This window comes from Mobula birostris, chromosome 14, assembly GCF_030028105.1.
Source record: "Mobula birostris isolate sMobBir1 chromosome 14, sMobBir1.hap1, whole genome shotgun sequence".
NCBI lineage: Eukaryota > Metazoa > Chordata > Chondrichthyes > Myliobatiformes > Myliobatidae > Mobula > Mobula birostris.
The window spans coordinates 15,198,023-15,218,256 of record NC_092383.1 but is presented as its reverse complement, the minus strand read 5'-3'; the positions used below and the strand labels follow the sequence as shown (position 1 = coordinate 15,218,256).

General features: G+C 43.1%; 1 pseudogene; it reads right to left on the bottom strand.

The window, feature by feature from the left end:
- Positions 1–390: 390 nt before the first annotated feature.
- Positions 391–18,007, bottom strand: LOC140209725 (UDP-glucuronosyltransferase 2C1 pseudogene; annotated as a pseudogene).
- Positions 18,008–20,234: the final 2,227 nt, after the last annotated feature.

Genomic DNA, 20,234 nt, shown 5'->3' with positions numbered 1-20,234 from the left:
GTATTGATCCACAGCATAAAGAGGGTTGGGAACCCCTGGTCCAGAGGGATAATTGGTTGATGAACATTGATAGATTGTCGTTGAGCAAACATGTTAAGGTTAATGCACACAATACATTGATTGAATCTGAGTGACTCAACAGGTTTAGGGAACTGTGTGGCTCATTCCTCTTCATATCACTTGATATTGCTGCCCATTTGTCTGCAGATGATATGTGTAAATACATTTTACCTGCACATTGAAACTACTTGTTCTGTACTGCAATCAGCATCAAAGATATATTTGACACTGAACATTGACCTTTCATGCATAATTTTTAGACCAAAATTTCACTAGGATTCATGAGTGATAAAACTAATTAGACCGACATGAAGAATCATTAAAATCAAATAACTTTCAAAAGAATATTTCTTTATTCATAGATCAGCTGAATTAGTTTGTTTTCTCTTACACCTCTGGTCACTTTACTCTTTTACATCGCCTGTTTTCCCAGTGAAATATGGATCAGGTAGTTATAATTCTTTTATGCATATCAAAGCACAAAGTCTATTATATAATGTGTCTATTGCTGGTGATTTATTCTCAAAATAACCTTTGCTAAATTCATGCAATCTGGAAAGAAGGTTCCATGCATTAATTTCAGAAAAAAATCAATTACTTATAAAAAGCATAAAACACCATATCCCAACACAAGATAATGTAACCTCACTCAGTCTTTTGCTTTCTTCTACATGTAATACAACAAACTTTCTTCAGTGCTACAACCACCAGCACTGTGAGCATGAGGAACATGGACAACAGAAAAACCATCACATCCACACAATAGTAAGTGTACCAGGGCAGCCGGTAGGATTCAGATTGCAAATGCCCTGCTCCTTTGTGTCGGGCAACATACTCAATCCAGAAAACAGCTCTCTCCATTGGCGACTCTGGTTGATCCCGGTGGAGAGCAGAGAGTTTCTTCATGTTATCCCGGTAAAATGTGCCGTTTATCACCTCATTAAGCACCTGCAATAGATCTGCTGAATGAATAGTTGCAACATTAAGCATCTTTGCTGCACCTCGGGATTCAAGCCGGACTACATTGTCAAACTGGTCAAAAATAAGAGGCATGCCAATCACTGGCACCCCGTGGTAGATGGCCTCGTAAATGCTACTGATACCACCATGAGAAATGAAGACTCGTGTGTTGGGGTGTCCCAGAAGGTCGTTCTGAGGGATCCATTTTGTCAGTAGTGTATTATTACCTATATTGGGAAGGATTTCTCCATCGTATCTCCAAATAACCTTCTGGGGTACTTGAGCGAATGCCTCAGCTATTTCCATTGCAATCTGCTTTGGTAAGGAATCAATAACGGATCCTAATGACATGACAATAAGTCCATGCTTCCCTGAGCTTTGAACAAATTCTTCAAACTCTGCCACTAGTGGTCGGGCTGGTTTACACTGGAAGCCTCCAATGTACACAATATTTGGCATGGTGGGTCTTGGGAATTCAAACACAAAATCGACTGTCATCAGCACCACATCAGCCCTCAAGAGAAGTGTTTGGATGTCTGTGTCTGGTCCCAGATGTCGATGACAGATTTCATTATGAATTGGGTATATAAATAATTTTGCGGTGACGAGCTGAATAAGATATTGCACAATGTTTTCTGTTCTCTGGAGAAAATTCATTTTGTCTGTAAAGTGTGTGTCTGGATAGGGGATGTAAGAAAGTGGCAATGGGGCAAAATGAGAATGAGCTTCTCCAATACTATGCCATCGAACATTATACACCATCGGGACTTTTAAGTAATAAGCAAGCATTGGACCAGCAACTAAAACAGGATCTGTAAGCAATATCTCAAAATTTGCATTCTTCAGTTGGTTTAACAAGCTTTTGTTTTCAAATATTGCACTGGTTTTATTCTGAAGCAAGCTATGTAAATAATACCTGAAAACATTTGAATATAACTGCAACTTAATTTTGACCCATGTTGTCCAACCATTCTGGAAGCTTTCCAATGAATTTTGCACAAGCAATTTAATCAGCAATTTGATAGGACGAGGTTGTTCAATGTATTTTTCACTTTTAGTCGTTATGAATTCAAAGAGATCTGGTCTTTCTTTTATATACAAATTTGATGAGTAAGAAAGCACTGTGATATGGTGTCCATGTTCTTTTAGTTTTTCTATTAGTATCTCCATAATGATCCAATGACTTCCATCCACGGGCACAACCAATATTTTAGCCCCTTGTGTGACTGGACAAGGCAGCATGATGAAAATGCTAAGAACACATGCAATCTGCAATCTGCCTTTCCATCCAGGACTGTCCATCTTGAAAATAGCTGATCACACCGATCCTGTTGTAGAATTAATTAGAAATGTTGGTAAGCATAATAATAAATAGGCAACAAAAATATTTTACATATAGTTGTATGTTTTCTTGTCGCCACTTTAACTCTACTCACTGTATGGACACTCCCGGTTGTAGCTGAATTTGAGCGACATACAACATACAAATATAATTTGGAAGCAGAACTCAGCTGCACAACTAGGTCACCTTTCTGGTTCAAGGGTGACAAGCTACAACAGGGATAGTGAGCAACAGGTTCTTTTCCTGAGCTCAAAGAGCAAGACTTTGCATTGCAAATACCAGAGTAAAGCCTGATTTATACTTGTGCGTACGGGCTACGCTGTAGACCTGATTTATACTTCTGCGATGCCCTAGCCGTAGTGAGCATGCATTGTTGTGTCAGCATCGCTCTGCAATTCACCGCCAAAACGCTAGTTGGCGGTGGGGTTTCTATGCCACTGTGCTGAGTTTCTTCGTGAGAGACATGGACGAGGAAATACATTTCAAATATTTTTGGATGTCAGCAGGTAGATCTGAGTATTTGGTTCATCATCTCCAACCATTTATTTTGCATCAGTGTACACACATGGCGGAGAAAAGCAACTGGAAATGCGTAGGAGGAAATGCAATGCTACCAAGCAGACCAATCACAGTTATTACGGTCTGCATCACCACGAGTTACTTTTTAGGGGAGGTGCACGTCACCCTATGGCGTAGGGTACGCGGTACCTATGGCATACAATTGACGCAGAAGTATAAATCAGGCTTTACGAGGAGTGGTGGAATGGAAAGTTCTGACTTTTAGTGCCCCATAGCAACAAATCCTGATCAGGAATGTATATCTTCCACCACAAAGACCTGAGATTCCCACTGTTACATTTTCTGGTTTGGGATATCTTGTAATGTTTGTTCATTTCATCCTCTCAAGGTGAGAATGGGGGAACATCTGAGTTATACAGCCTGTAACATTAAAACATAGGTAGCTATTGTAGGACAGGCCATATTTTGAAGTGTGTGCTGAATTTATGGTGATATGGTTAAACCACAAAGATAAGGAAGCTGTAAATTTGAGCTTCATCGATATACACTCAGAGGTCACTTTGTTAGGTACACCTATACACCTGCTCTTTAATACAAATATCGAATCCAGCTTAAGACAGTGCGGCTGAGGGTGAGCAACGACTTCATGGTGGTTTTCAAAGTAAGAAATAAAACTAAATATTTTCTTAATAACGTATTTCCTATAAATATTCATGGTACACAGTCACTGTAAACAATGAGAAAGCAAGGCTGAGTTGAGGGTCGAAGTGTGCATACAGGAGCAAGGACAAGGCACGTTCAGACAGAGTCAGAGTCGAAGCAAGTGGAGTGGAGGAGACTCAGAGCCCTTGCACCAAAACCGGTAGTGAGAGATTTGCTCGATCTAAGCGTCGGACTAATTTGGAAATATTGGGTATGGGCCGAAGTGTGGCGGGTAGAGGGGGGAGGAAGCAGCGGGGGCGGGGTGGGGGAGCGGGGTCTAGGCCCTGAGTGTATCGATGCAGCTGGTGCCAGACTTTAAGAGAGGAATGAACCGATCTTCGGAGGATTTAAATGCCAGGCCAGATGATTAATATGGCAGGGTGTCAGGACTGGAGGCAAGGATGGGCCAGTTCTGCTTGCCGCTCTGCAACGTTGACTCCACTCTTTGCTGAACTGAGGCTGAGGCTGTGGGCCTGCTCCGGCCCGTCTGGGCTCCATGTCTGAGGCTGTGACAGACATCCCACCTCTTCCGGAAGTTCCGGGAGTCTCTCGCATATCGATAGTGGTTCCCTGATGCCCGGAAATTATATACAATATCCCGGAAATAGCTTTTTTTGAGAGGGAGAGCAAGCATCCTGTTTGGTCATTCTTTGTGCTAAGAGTGGTCTCCAACCACCGGGCTGCGAGGAAACGATATGACTTGGCGATATGAGTCAGCTGCACTTTTCCTCATTCCCTGTCATGCACTTTTGAATTTTAACGCATGCGAGGTCATCAGTGACCCAAGACGTGCAAAGGAATGGGTCCGTGACCCATTTCTGAATGTCCCAGGTGCATCATCCATGTCAGCGTGGGAAAAAGATCCACTCCTCGAGCTTGCAAATGATAATGGGCTGAAAAGTATGTTTGACATAACATCTCCGCCGGCATTCTGGATCAAAGTCAAGGCAGAATATCCTGAGACAGCCACAAAAGCACTGAAAACGTTGCTTCCATTTCCAACATATTTCTGCGAAGCGGAGTTTTCTGCAATGAATGCAATGAAAACTAAATCGCAGAATAGACTGGACATGAGGAACCCCCTTCGAGTATCGCTGTCTCCCACCATCCCTTGATAGGACCGTGCTGTTGCAGGAAAACAAACCCAGGGCTCCCACTGATTCAGCAATATTGGTGTGTTGCAATGATTTTATATGTTCATACGAGGAAAATATGCGCTGTGTGTTTAATATCCAAACGTTACTTAAAATGTTATGACGCTACTGACTTATAAGTGACTTATATTTCAGTGGTCCCCAGCCTCCGCGCCATGAAGAATACAGCAGTGGCCGGAACGCACCCAGCACATCTTTAGGATAGAAGCCAAAATCAATAAGCTAATTAGTTAGGTACCAGCTGGCACATAAATGTTGGCCCAGATCAGAGGCGACAATCAATTAGCTTGTTTATTTCGGCTTTTTACTTAAAGGTGTGCTGGGTACCTTCCGGCCACCACTGTACCTCTGCATTCTTTGCGGCTCAGAGGTTTGGGACCACTTTTATAATTGACTTATCACTACATTCATGCGAGGAAAATATGCGCTGTGTGTTTAATATTAAATTCCCAGGGGTCCCCAACCTTTTTTGCAGTGCGGACCAGTTTAATATTGACAATATTCTTGCGGACCGGCCGACCCGGGGGAGTGGCGGGGAGTAGGGTTGCCAACGGACAAGAGTAGCAGTCAAATACGTTGTATTTACCCCGAGAAAGACGACAATGTCCATGAAGCCTTGCGCGGGCACCAGAGCACATGTGCCCACCGATTTTTTTTCCTGCAAATTGTTTTTGGCGATTCTGTTCGGCGGGGCGGGGGGGTTGTTACTCACGACTGGAATATCGGTGATCAGTGGCTAATACACTCAATTTAGTTTCTAAAAGGGTTTATCTAACGAATTTAATATTAAACACACAGCGCATATTTTCCTCGCATGAATATAGTGATAAGTCAATTATCAAGGGAGGACAGGGGAGCTTGAAGTAAGTGTTGAACGAACTCCAGTAGAAGTGGTAGAGGCAGGTTTGATATTATCATTTAAAGAAAAATTGGATAGGTATATGGACAGGAAAGGAATGGAGGGTTATGGGCTGAGTGCAGGTCGGTGGGACTAGGTGAGAGTAGCGTTCGGCACGGACGAGAAGGACCAAGATGGCCTGTTTCTGTGCTGTAATTGTTATATGGTTATATAAGTAAGTCAATAGCATCATAACATTTTAAGTAACGTTTGCATATTAAACACACAGCACATATTTTCCCGTATCAACGTATAAAATCATTGCAACACACCAATATCGCTGAATCAGTGGGAGCCCTGGGCTCCTTTTCCTGCAACAAGATGGTCCCATCGAGCGGTCATGGGAGACAGCGATACTGTACTCGAAGGGGGTTCCTCATGTCCAGACTATTCCACAAATTAGTTTTCCTTGCATTCATTGCAGAAAACTCCGCTTCGCAGAAATATGTTGTAAGCAACGTTTTCAGTACTTTTGTGCCTATCTTAGGATATTTAGCCCTGACTTTGATCCGGAATGCCGGCAGAGATGTTATGTCAAACATACTTTTCAGCCCGCCGTCATTTACAAGCTTGAGGAGTTGATCTTCTTCCCGCGCTGACATGGATGACGCGTGCGTAGTGACCTCGCGTGCGTTCAAGCTCAACAGTGGCCGTGACAGGGAATGAGGAAAGGTGCAGCTGACTCATATCGCCAAATCATATCGTTTCCTCACGGCCGGGTAGCGCATGCTTTGCGGCCCGGTGGCTGGGGACCGCTGCATTAGATAAGCCCCTTTAGAAACGAAATTGAGTGTATTAGCCACGTAAAGTGACTTATACGTGACTTTTCACCTATATTCCGGTTACATTTAACACCCACCAACGCCACCCCCCGCCTCCGTCGGCCAGTCCGCAAGAATATTGTCAATATTGGTGCAAAAAACGTTGGGGACCCCTGATTTAAACTAGCTGGCTAGCTGCCAAGGAGCTATGCTATTGATGTCCTAGGTGATGATGCCAAACTCCCTGCAGACTTGCTTAAAGTTGTAATAGAATAAACATGATAATATAATATAAGTGCATATTTTAATGTCACATTTGTGCATATACCCAACTTGGTTTACAGATTAGACAAAATCACTAACCAAACTATTACATACACCCTTGGAGGTCGACGGGGGGGAGTGGGGGGGAGATATGGGGTTGCGGGGGGCGGGGGTGCTACCTCACTGAAATGAGTTTTTGCAGGGTGGGACGTCTGCTGTGGGCCTGCTCCGGCCGGTCTGGGCTCCATGTCTGAGGCTGTGGGCCTGCTCCGGTTGGTCTTGGCTCCATGTCTGAGGACTGAATTTTGTTCTAAATGCTTTTTGCTTACTTTCATTGCTTGCACCGAATAAAGTGGCAACTGCATGCCTAACTTTAACTATTGCTGAGAGGAGAGGATGGGATAACTTTGCCAGAAAGTATCACTGAAGCATAACAAGTATTACTGCTGATGAATTACCTCAGCGCACCATGTCAATATTGTATATGTGGTCATGTGGATTTGGTGAGACATGCAAACTGTCCCTTGGTTTAAGCCTGAAACTAGAACTTATTTTCTCTATCCAAAGTTACTTTGATTTTGTAAGATAGGTGAGCCAGGTTGGTGAGGAAGGGGAGATGAAGTGAGAAACTGAGAGGTCATATGTGAAAAAGGGTAAAGGGCTGAAGGAGATGGAATTTGATAAGAGAGGAGAGCAAACAATCGGAGGTAGGGAAGCAGGAGGGGCACCAGAGGGAGTTGATAGGCAGGTAAGGAGAAGAGAAAAGTTAAGAGGGGAAACATAATGGTGAATGGAAGAAGGGGGGAGGGGCATAAATGATCAGAAATTAGATAAGTCAAGGTTCATGCCATCAGGGTGGAGGCTACCCAGACAGAATTCACACCCGAGAATGGCCTGATCTTGCAGTATAGGAGTCCATGGATGAACATGTATGAATGGGAATGGGGATTGGAATTAAAATAATTGTCCACCATATACTCCTTCTTATTACAGACAGAGCAAAGGTGCTCAACAAAGCAGTCCCCCATTGACACTGGGGTCTCACTAATGTAGAGGAAGCTGCATCGGGATCACCTGATACAGTAGAAGTGTTGCCTCTCCTGGAAAGACTGTTTAGGGAGGTGAGGAAGGAGGTGAATGGGCAGGTGTAACCCTTCTTCTCTTGCAGGACTTGTTTCTTCAAGGACTTGTTGCCTGCTTGTGCATTTTCTTCACAGACAAAGGAAGGAGGGACTCTTTGAATGACAGGTGATGCTCAGCACAGAGAAATAAATGGGAGGTCAGATGATACAGACCTCAGAAACATGATCTGGACACTGAATGAGCATCGTTGTGCCCGCAGAGGAAGTGGGTTTTAGAGGATCGACCAGGTGGATCGATTCAAATTGCTATTCCACTGCTGAAGAAGGGGTTGACTGGTGGGGAGTTGTCTATGTGTCCACCCTTGCCGGGGTGATAGCTCCACCACAGGAAAACCGGTCCCCCTCGTTAAAGTCATAGTCGGTGACTTGCAAAGGATTTCGGAGGATGACGAGAAGATCGATGGCATCAGCTCACCTGAAGACTCAACTCACTCTCTCTCACTCTCTCTATCTCTCTCTCTCTCTCTCTCTCTCTCTCTCTCTCTCCATCCCTACTCAACTAAATACCACGAACTGAACTGAACTGAACCTTACTCAACATCGTAAGACTGTATCTTTTTACCCCAAGACTTAAGGAAGCTTGGTTTTCATACATATATATTCCACACTTACTTTTATATATAATCATTGCTAACCTCTGTGATTTATTTACATTGATATTACTGTACTGCATAGTTACTAATAAATATTAGTAGTCTATAGCAATACGAGACTCCAAAGTGGTTTCTGTTTCTGCTGGTTTCTTTATTCCCTTCACAGGGTACGTGACATAATTGGGGCCTGCGTCCGCGATATGAACAAATTGGTCGGGAGGCTGGTTCGAATTGATTGGGGGAAAATCCCTTTTGAATTTGGACTTTTGATTTGGTTGTGTGGAAAAACAGCAGAAATGGATGTTAGAGACTTTCTGAAATCACCAGACCTGGTGACTTTGAAGTTTGCTAAAAAGTATGAGTTGCGGGACAATTTAAAGAATTGAGAATTGAGGTAAAGAAGGGTGTGACTAAGGTAGAAATTCAAAGGAAAATAGTTGAATATTATATAGATAAGGGAACATTTGATGAGGAGGCGTTAGAGTTGTTCGTGGAAGGTGAACCAACTGAGGATGAGCTTCAGCTTCTGTTGGAAATATTAAAGAGGGAGCATGAATTGAAATTAAAACAGCTCGAGAGAGAGAGGCCAGAGAGACAGAAAAACAGAGGGTCCATGAGGCTAGAGAGGCAGAAAGACAGAGACAGCTCGAAAGGGAGAAATGGCAACGTGAAGATCACGTGGCAGAAAGGCAGAGACAGTTTAAAAGGGAGAGGTTGCAGCAAAGAGGTTCAGAGTCGGATCCTGATGATTTTTACAGCTCAGAAGGGCTAGTTTTGTGTGATGAATTTAAATGTGGTGTTCCTGATGAGGGAAAGGTATACCTAGTGGCAGAGCATGCCCCTACCCTGCAGGGGTCTGTTAAGAAAGCAGACAAAGAAATTTTAACCCATGAGGTTGAGTTTACTCCAGAAAGGAGTTGGCCAGAGAATAGCTGGGAGGTTCGAGATGACCTTGAATTTGAAACTGGGACAAGTGATGACAGCCCAGAAGAGCTAGTTGTTCCGATTGAATGTGTTCAGGTTGTTGAAGTACCTGTGAGTACTGAACCTTATGTTGAGGCTCAGTTAAGGTCTGAGGTGTCTGACTTGGTTGAAAGGGAATGCAGTCCCCGTGTGTCAGATGATCTTGGTTCAGTGGAATGTGAGGATTCTCAGTCATTTGTAGTAGACCGTGTTTTAAAAGCTGGTGAGGTCAATGTTGCTGGAAATAATGGGGAAAGTGCTGTTCCTGGACTTTTGGATAAAGTGCTGGAAAAGATTGGATTGGTTGCGCGACCTTTGACCCTGCTTGCAGGATGCCAGACATCCCAGCTCTCCCGGAAGTTCCGGGAGTCTCCCGCATATTCATAGTGGCTCCCTGATGCCCGCAAATTATATACAATGTCCTGGAAGTTGAATTTTTTGAGAGCGAGCGTGAGAGAACGCGCGAGAGAGAGCATGCGCAAGAGCGAGAAAGCAAGCGTGAGAGAGTCAGAGCGAGAAAGCGAGTGCGAGAGAGAGTGAGACGGGAGAACGAGAGCGAGCGAGCGCAACCACGAGAGAGAGAGAGCGAGAGTAAGAGCAAGAGTGAGAGAGTTCCAAAAACAGTCAGAGTGGCAGAGTGTTCCAAAAAAAAATAAAACGTACGGCACCCCAGACAACACTAAAGTGTACCCCTGCCTAATAGGGGTCAAAATAATGACAGTGTTGCTCGCTGCACTGTTTGCAACAGTGACTTTTCTATTGCCCATGGTGGGTTAAGACTGTAAACCACATGTTGAAGTGAGTTTAACAGGTGTCATTCGTTCATTAGCATAGCTAATGTTATTTAAACTGGCTGGCTAGCTGCTAAGGAGCTACTCTATTGCAGACATCCCACCTCTCCCAGAAGTCTCCTGCAAATTGATGGTGCTACCTCCCTGGAATGAGTTTTTGCAGGGTGGGATGTCTGGGATGCGCTAGTTTGTTGCATTTTGTTTGGACATTTGGAAGTAAGGAAGGTCATGCTGTTTTTCAGTTTAATGTGATGGAAGCAAGGCATAGTGAAGGTCAGAGAAGGATGATAAAGAGATTGTTTGGCCTCTTTCATATTCTCATCAGCCTGATGATGATGCAGAATTTGGTAAACAATGGAGGCATGTTGACAACTCTCCAAGATAAGAGTGTTTCAGCAATTCAGCTGATGAGCAAAGCTGCTGTTGAGTTCTATAGCAAGACCAGAGGTTTAAATTATGATCTGCCACAGACTTTTCTACCTTCTGGATTTCAGCAGGACTTAGAGGGTAGTACAATTGATAAGGGTAAGGTGTATAAGAGAGATTTGTCTTTGTTGAGAAAGGAATGTATTGAGGAACAGAAGCTAGATTCTGAAATAGTGGCTTTAAGGGAGGTGGCTCTCACAGGAGAGGAGGTTTAGAGAGAGTCAGTGTGGGATGTTACCTTGAAGATGGGGTGTTGATGAGGAGGTGGAGACCAGCCACTGTGCCTGCAAGTCACATGGTGGATTTGAAAGGTTGCAAGGCTGAAATTTTAAACATGGCTTACAGTAAGCCTTTAGGTGGACTTCATTGTGGGAGAAATGAGGAAAATTGGAACGAAGGGGTTCCCCTCTTCTTATTTAGTGTTGGAGACTCGATTCAGAAGGCAGTGAAGGGTAATTTGTTGGAACCTGTGCTCAGTTACAGGCCAAAAGGACCTTTGACCCTACTCAGAGAACTCTGGACGGGATTTAGTAAACTTTGTAACTTTGCCAAGGAAAGTTTACACCATGGTCGAGTCAAAATAAGACACTTGTTTACTGGAATTGCAGCTGGGAGAATTGTTATAGTACAAAATGGAATCGTGAAATCTGAAAATGGAATGGAAAGGCATGTTTGCCCACTGAATCTAGACTCCCCAAAATGTCAGAATTCCATTATTTTGAAAAATACTACTGATAAGGTCCACCAGTTGGACCCAAAAGCAAAAAAACAAGTAAAAGAACTAATTGGTGTTTTGAAATGGTGCACAGGTGCTGTGCATCACATCATTATGAATTTAGCCCAGCCTATGAAATGGTATCTTCACAGAGTGAACTTTGAGAGAAGTAAAATGATTGAACAAGGAATTAGAAACAAGAAATAATAAAGAAAGAGAATGGATGACTGTATTGATAGAGTGGGGAAGGCTAATTACCTTATTAACATTGACTTGTTAAAAGCATACCGGGGTGTTCCTTTAACAGAGAGGGTTAAAGAGATATCAACATTTCTCACACCATTTAGACTGTATGAATACAATGTTTTACACTTAGGGATGAAGAATGCTCTAGAAACGTTTCAAAGAATAATCAATTCTGTGATTGGAGGGCTAGAAAGCACAGGAGTTCATATCAATGATTTAGTGGTCTGCAATGACACATGGGAAGAACATATTGCAGCTGTGGAAAAACGGGTTGATAGACTTTCTAAGGCCAATCTTACGGTGACCCTTGCTAAAAGTGAGTTTGGCCATGCCACAGGGTTATGTGGTGGGCCAAGGCCAACTGGCTTCTGTACAGGCCAAGGTTCAAGCTATTGCTGAAGTTCCTGTTCTGACCAGCAAGAAAGCTTTGAGAAGGGTTTTAGGAATGGTTGGGTATTATCGTAAGTTTTGGAAGAACTTTGCTGACATCGCTTTCCCCCTAACAAAGCTCCTAGGGAAGAGTGAAAGATTTGAATGGAGTGACCTTTGCCAGGAGGCATTTGACCGTCTGGAAACCATCCTGTGTCATCATCCTGTGCTCACAGCACCGGATTTTTCAAAGCCATTTTCTATAACAACAGGTGTCAGTGACGAAGCTGCTGGGCCAGTACTGTTACAGAAGGGAGTGGATGACACTGAACATCCAGTAGCTTATTTCTCAAAGAACGTTAACGTACACCAGAAAAATTATTCAGCTGTTGGAAAGGAATTACCAGCACTTATTCTGGCTTTACAACATTTTGAGGCCTATGACCAGAGACCTCAAAACCTGTCTGTTGCTCAGAGACCAATTGTGGTTTACATGGGTTATAATCCGTTCATGTTTCTAACTAAGATGAAGGATAAGAATAGAAGGTTGTTAAATTGGAGTCTCATATTGCAAGAAGGTGACTTAAAAATCAAACATGTGAAAGATACTGACAATGTTATAGCTGATTAGTTATCCAGATGTAAAGTTGAAAACTGTAACCATTTTTGATTTGTCATCTGATGTTTTTTCCCTGTATTGTTTAAAACCCTGTGATGGACATTTAAAAAAAAAATCGTCCACGACAATTTTTTTTCCCTGTGGAAGAGGAGTGTGAGGGGATCCAGGAGTGCCCCTATTAACTGTTTGAAGAAAGACAGAGAGAGACATTTATCATTCATGGTTTGTTTGGAAAGGAGAGAGAGACAAAGATTAACGGTTGGACTGTCACTTCAAGGCATTGGAAGTAACTTTCCATTTTTACTGAGTTTGGAGTTGGAGACAGCACCAAGCAGCTCGTAAGTTGCTATGGTGACCGAAGATGGTGTTATTTAATGGACACTCGGTGTTATGATTTTCAGCAGGTTGTCGATATTTCTTCAAGGACTTGTTGCCTGCTTGTGCATTTTCTTCACAGACAAAGGAAGGAGGGACTCTTTGAATGACAGGTGATGCTCAGCACAGAGAAATAAATGGGAGGTCAGATGATACAGACCTCAGACACATGATCTGGACACTGAATGAGCATGGTTGTGCGCACAGAGAAAGTGGGTTTTGGAGGATCGATCAGGTGGATCGATCAAAATTGCTATTCCACCGCTGAAGAAGGGGTTGACTGGTGGGGAGTTGTCGATGTGTCCACCCTTGCCGGGGTGATAGCTCCACCACAGGAACACCGGTCCCCCTGGTTAAAATCACAGTTGGTGACTTGTAAAGGATTTCGGAGGATGACGAGAAGATTGACGGCATCAGCTCACCTGAAGACTCAACTCACTCTCTCTCTCTGTCTCTCTCTCTCTCCATCACTACTCAACTACATACCACGAACTGAATTGAACTGAACTTTACTCAACATCATAAGACTGTATCTTTTTACTCCTAGACTTAAAGAAGCTTGGTTTTCATACATATATATTCCACATTTACTTTTATATATAATCTTTGCTAATCTGTATGATTTATTTACATTGATATTACTGTATTGCGTATTTACTAATAAATATTAGTAGTTTATAGCAATACGAGACTCCAAGGTGGTTTCTATTTCTGCTGGTTTCTTTATCCCCGTCACGGGGTACGTGACACTGTTTGAGATATCCTGTAAAGATTGTCAATTTCATCCTCTCAGGGTGTGAATGGGGAACATGTGGGTTACTCACCCTCCAGCAGTCATAGGTAGGGAGGCAAAGGACCTCTGTCGGACAGGGCACAGCCCAAAGTCTAAATTGAAGGTGATATAGTTAAACTTCAAAGAGATAAAAAGCTGTAAATACCAGCTGAGTTGAAAGACCATCTCTATCTAGAACCAGAACCAGGATTACTATCACTGAAATATTACTGTTTTTCTTTTTGCAGCTGCAGTACAGTGCAGGGCATTAAAATTACTGTAAGTTACAAATAAGTTAGTAAATACATAATCACCATATGAATAGAGAAATTCAGAAATAGATAAACAAAGTACATATAGATAGATAGTGTGAAGGAGGAATAGAGAGGTCGTGGGGTCATGGAACATTCAGAAATCTGATGACGAATTGAAGAAGCTGTTCTAAAAACCTGAGCGTGCACCTTCAGGATCCAGCACCTCCTCCCTCATTGCAGCAATGCAAAGAGGGCATAACTGTACACAATACTCCAAATGTAACCACAGATTCATCTTATATAATCGCAAAGTAACTTCCCTACTCCTAAACTTGATGCCCCAGCTGGTGAAGGCTAGTATACTAAATGCATTCTTCACCAACCTGTCTACTTGCACGTCCATCTTCAGTGAGCTATGCCCTTGTATTCCCTGGTCCCTCTGTTCCACAGCCCCCATCAGTACACTAGCATGAACTCTGTATGTCCTACCATGCATTTTCCATGTCAAAAATACATCATCTCACAGATATGTAAGTTAAATTACATTTGCAGTTCCTCAGCTCATCTCTCGAAGTGATCCCTGAAATTCATTAAAATTTGCTTCATTATCAAGAAGCCCACAAAACTTTGTAATTGCACTGGAGCTGTTAATCATGTCACGTACATTCATATTCCAAATAATTTATATTTATCATGAATAACAAAGATTATAATGTAAAGGAACCCTTAGAGGGCAGTGATCATAATATGATTGAATTCATACTGCTGTTTGAGAGGGAGAAGCACAAGTCACGTGTATCAGTAGCGGAATGAAATAAAGAGATTTTGGACCAGTGGAAAATGATGCTAATGAGGTATTAAAGGGAGATAAAGAAATGGCAGGTGAATTTAATGGTGTGACAAGAATACACATAGATGTTAGCTGTCCTGTGTGATTAGCAGTTGGTCTGCCACCTGTCTTCGGGACAGAGAGAGATAGGGAAGACAATGGAGCAGCATTTGGAGATGTGTAATGAAGGGACGGGAGAGAGAGCTGTCCAGAGCGGCTCCCCCTTTGAACCCTGAACTGTTTGAAGTGATGGACAGGCGATTCCCCAGCAGGGGGATAAAAAGGGACAGGTTCGCTAAGGCAGGACACACACGACACCACGAGGTAACGAGACCCTGGAAGCGGTGGCCCCGCCCCCAGCAAGTCGGCGGGAGTCATTTTGGACGGCTGGTTGCGGAACCAAGCCATAGACGCACAGGGTGGAAAGGTACGATCAGCGGGAACCCGGTGTGTGTCCACCCTCGCTTGGGTGCCGGGTTCACTGCAGAGGATCGACCGCATCTGGAGGAGGGGTCACAGTCGGTGACCTCAGGTGACATCAGAAAGGACTCGCCCGAAAGCTGCTTGTGAGCAATATTGCAGGTCTGCGTCTGGAAGCCATTTTGAATGATCATTCGTTCTTGTTCTCTCTCTCCTTCCCCCCACATTGTCCATCGCCATGGCAACGATTACTGCGAACTGAACTAAATTGAACTGGACTTTGTGTCTCTTTGAAATTGGTCATTTACCCCTAGACAACGATAGAGCTTGATGGATCCTGTTATCTTAATTCTGTGCACATGTGCGTTTATCATTGCTGAACTGTTGCATTTATTATCCTTTCGATTACTGTGTTGCTTGTTTCTTTAATAAACCTTTCTTAGATCTAGTAATCCAGACTCCAACTGAGTGATCCATTTCTGCTGGTTCGGCAACCCAGTTACGGGGTACGTAACAATGGGTACTTTGCATCTGTCTTCACTGTGGAAGACACTAGCAGTGTGCCAGAGGTCTGTGATTGTCAGGGAGCAGGAGTGCTATTACAAGGAAACAAAGGCCGGGAAAACTGAAAGTTCTTCAGGTGGATAAGTCACCTGGACCAGATGGACTACGTCCCAGTGTCCTGAAAGAGGTTGGTGAAGAGATAACGGATGTATTGGTCATAATCTTTCAAGAATCACTTGACTCTGGAATGGTCCTGGAGGACTGGATGATTGCAAATGTCACTCCACTCTAAGAAGGGAGTAAGACAGAAAAAAAAGGAAATTACAGCACATTTAGCTAAACCTCAGTGGTTGTGAAAGTGTTGGAGTCTATTATTAAGGATGAGGTTTCGGGGTACAGTACCTGGAGACTAATGATAAAATAAGGTCAAAGTCAGCATGGTTTCTGTGAAGGGAACTTTTGCCTGATAAATCTCTTAGAGCTCTTTGAGGAAGTAACAAGCAGGATGGATAAGGGAGAGGCAGTGGATGTCATTTACTTTGATTTTTAGTAACCATTTGATAAGGTGCCAAACATGAGGCTGCTTAACAAGATAAAGTCCAAGGCGTTACAGGACAGACACTGGCATGGATAGGGGAATGACTGACAGGTAGGATACAGCAAGCGAGCAGAGCCTTTTCTGCTTGGGTACCGTTGACATGTGGTGTTCCTCAGGAGTCAGTATTGGGACTGCTACTTTTCACATTGTTTGTCAATGGTTTGGATAATGGAATTGATGTATTTGTGGCAAAGTTAGCAGATGATTCACAGATTGGTGGAGGGGTAGGTAGTCCTGAGGAAGCAATGCGATTGTAGCAGGACTTACACAAATTGGAAGAATGCGCAAAAATGTCAAAGGTGGGATACGGTGTTGGGAAATGTACAATAATGCATCTTGATAAAAGGAGGAATAGTGTGGAATATTATCTAAATGTGGAGAAAGTTCAAACGTCAGAGTCGCAGAGGGACTTAAAAGTCCTTGTGCAAGATTCCCAGAAAGTTTATTTACAGGTTGAGTCTGTGCTAAAGAAAGCAAATGCAATGTTAGCACTTATTTCAAGAGAAATGGAATATACAAGCAACGAGATAATGCTGAACTTTTATAAGACATTAGTCAGGCCCCAATTGTTGTATTGTCAATAGTTTTGGGCCCCATATCTCAGAAAGGGTGTGTTGTCATTGGAGAGAGGCAAGAAGAGGTTCAGAAGGATGATTTTAGGAATGAAAGGGTTAACTTATGAGGCGGTATGGCAGCTCTGCGCCTGCACTCACTGGAATTTAGAAGAATGCATGGGGATCTCATTGAAACCTACCCAATGTTGAAAGGACTGGATAGGGTGGATCTGGGAATGATGTTTCCTACCATGGGGCTGTCCAGTACTAGAAGCCACAGCCTCAAAATTGATGGGTGACCTTTTAGAACAGAATTATTTTAGCCAGAGACTAATGAATCAGTGGAGTGCTCTGCCACAGATTGCAGTGGAGGCAAAATCTCTGGGTATATTTAAGGCGGAAGTTGATCATTCCCCTATTGGTCAGGGCATCAAGAGATATGGTGAGAAGGCGGGTGTATAGGGTTGAACGGGATTCGGGATCAGCCATGATGGAATGGCGGAGCAGACTCGATGGGCTGCTCCTAATTCTACTCCGATGTCGTTTGGTCTTATGGTCTTATAACACTGATCGGAGGTCCCCCACGCCCTCCAGTTGGAGAATTGACATTCTGCTTCTTACCCCACACGAGTCATATCCCCTCAGTCAGAGAACTGACTCCCTGCTTCCTATCATCGAACCAGGTCTGAATCCATCTCAGTAGCTCCCCCTGAATCCCATGCGACCGAACCTTCCAAAATCGGACTGCCACGTAGAACCTCGTAATCTTCTTAATGAAATTAGACATTCTCCACTGCCCTGATTTCATGAATTCTTATAGTTATTTCCCTGAAAAGCTTCAAAGGATTTCGGAGATGTGACCTCCCAATCAGCTGTGCTGAATGAACTACTTCCCTTCATGGAACTTACATTGTCGACTCTTGCTCAGTGGGCGCTGGAAATCAGTATTTCCGTTCCGTAACATCTGGCCTGAGGTGGCAATTTTAATATGTTTCTACACAACTGCATTCCAAATGTACTCAGTCTCAAACTGGTTATAAAATGCATCTAAACTAACCTCGGTTCGAGATAAAATTACAATTGTACACTTACCGATAAAGGACACCTTGCGAGTACGGTAATACAAAGTTATTCCTTGAAGTTGTGATTTCAGCAGACAAAAGGTGACCTGCAAATATCAGCTGTTTCGTGACAAAGTCTTGGAGATTGGGTAATACTGAGTGCGATGCGTTCACATTCAGTTCAGACCTGCCGAATGTTTTTATCAGAATGAACAACTTTGTTTGGCTCGTATCCCATGGGTCAGAACAGAGTCCAAGTCAAAGTAACGGTCAAGTTTATTGCCAAATGCACAAGTACATACGCACAGCTACAATGAAAAACTTAGATTCAAGCAGCGTAACAGGACATATCAGCGGCGTCGACAGGGAAATATTAATAAAGGATAAATGCAACCTCTTGATTCTCTAATTCCAAATTGCTCAGAATATAAGCATATGAACAAACTTTAAAAGTAACTTTGACCCTATTTTATTAAGATGTGCTTTGTGACAATCAAAAAGTTTCTCAGGAGTTTTGGCTCATGAAGCTTCTAATGTCCTCTATTTGCCTAAATTGAAGTTGTATTGCTGCTGTGGAGGGACTTGAAAACAGACCGTTTGTTATTTACACCAACTCACACAAAATACCGGAGAAACACAGCTGTTCTAGCAGCATCTATGGAAAGGTATTAACAATCGACATTTTGGGCCAAGACCCTTCATCAGCATACCCTCTATGATTAATCCTGATGAAGGGTCTTGTCCTAAAATTTTGGCTGTTTATTCCTCTCCATAGATACTGCCCGAATTGCTGAGACCCTCCAGCAATTTATGTGTGTTAATCTGGATTTCCAGTATCTGCAGAATCTCTTGTATTTTTGTTAGTTAGACAGATGTCCACCTTGGCTGCCCAGTAATTTTGCTGTGCACAACCACTCTATCCTCTAGGGTATTACATCTAGAGCCAAGTTTATGGTCTCCTCTGTATTGGAGAAACTGTATGCAGAATGGATGATGACTGTAGAATATCTCCAATCAATCTTCAGGAATACCTCTGAGCCTCCATTTCCTCCTCACTTCATTTTCCATCCCACTCACTCTCTCATAACACTCCAAATAGATGTGGCTACTATATTATCGGACTCTTAATTCTACCTCTCTCACTTAATTACTCTTGCCTGAGAAGTGACTTAGATCCATGCCAATTTGTCTACCGGAGCAACAAGACCACAGCAGATGCCAACTCACTGGCTCTTCACTCAACCCTGGAAAATCTGGACAGCAAAGATGCGTAGATCAGGATGCTCTTTATAGACTGCAGTTCAGTGTCCACAGCCTGGGGTCTAGATGTAATACATCAAAACTAATCAACAAGCTCCAAGATCTTGGTCTCAATACCTCCTTGTGCAATTGGATTTCATTACTTGCAGACCCCAGTCAGTTCGGATTGGCAACAACAACTGCTTTATGATCTCCATCAGCACTGGTGCACCACAAAGCCCTTTGCTTAGCCTCCTGCTCTACTCACTTTACACTTATGTCTGTGTGGCCAAGCACAGCTCCAACGTCATATTCAAGTATGCTGATAACACCACCATCGTAGGCTAAATCAAAGGTGGTGATGAATCAACACAGAGGAGGGAGACAGAAAATCTGGTTGAGTGGTGTTATAATAACAATCTCTTACACAATGTTAGTAAGACCAAGAAACAGATTGTAGACCAAGACAACAAAACCAGAGGTCCAGGATCCAGGTCTCATCGGAGGATTAGAGCTAGGGAGGGTTAGCAACTTTAAATTCCGAGCCGTTATTATTTCGGAGGAACTGTCCTGGGCCCTTCACAATAAGAAAGCACAACAGCACCTCTATGCTCTTAGGCGTTGTGGAGATTCAGCATGACATCTAAAATTTTGAAAAACTTTTGTAGATGCACAGTAGAGAGTATATCGACTGGCTGCATCACAGCCTGCTACGGAAACACCAATGCCCCTTAACAGAAAATCCTACAGAGATTAGTTGATATTGACCCAGACCCACCCAACCATGGAGCATATTCACACAAAACGCTGCAAGAGGAAAGCAACGTCCATCATCAGGAACCCTCAAAATCTAGGAGATGGTGTCTTCTCGCTACTGCCCTCAGGAAGAAGGTTCAAGAGCCTCACGACTTTCACTATCTGATTCAGAAGATTTACTATCCACGAACCATCAAGCTCTCGAACCAAATGGTTCAGCTTCATTTGTCCCATCATTGAAATGTTCCCACAACCTATAAATTCACTTTCAAGGACTCTTCATCTTATGTTTTCAATATTTATTGCTTATTTATTTATTTGTTTGTTTATTTATATTATTTCTTCTTT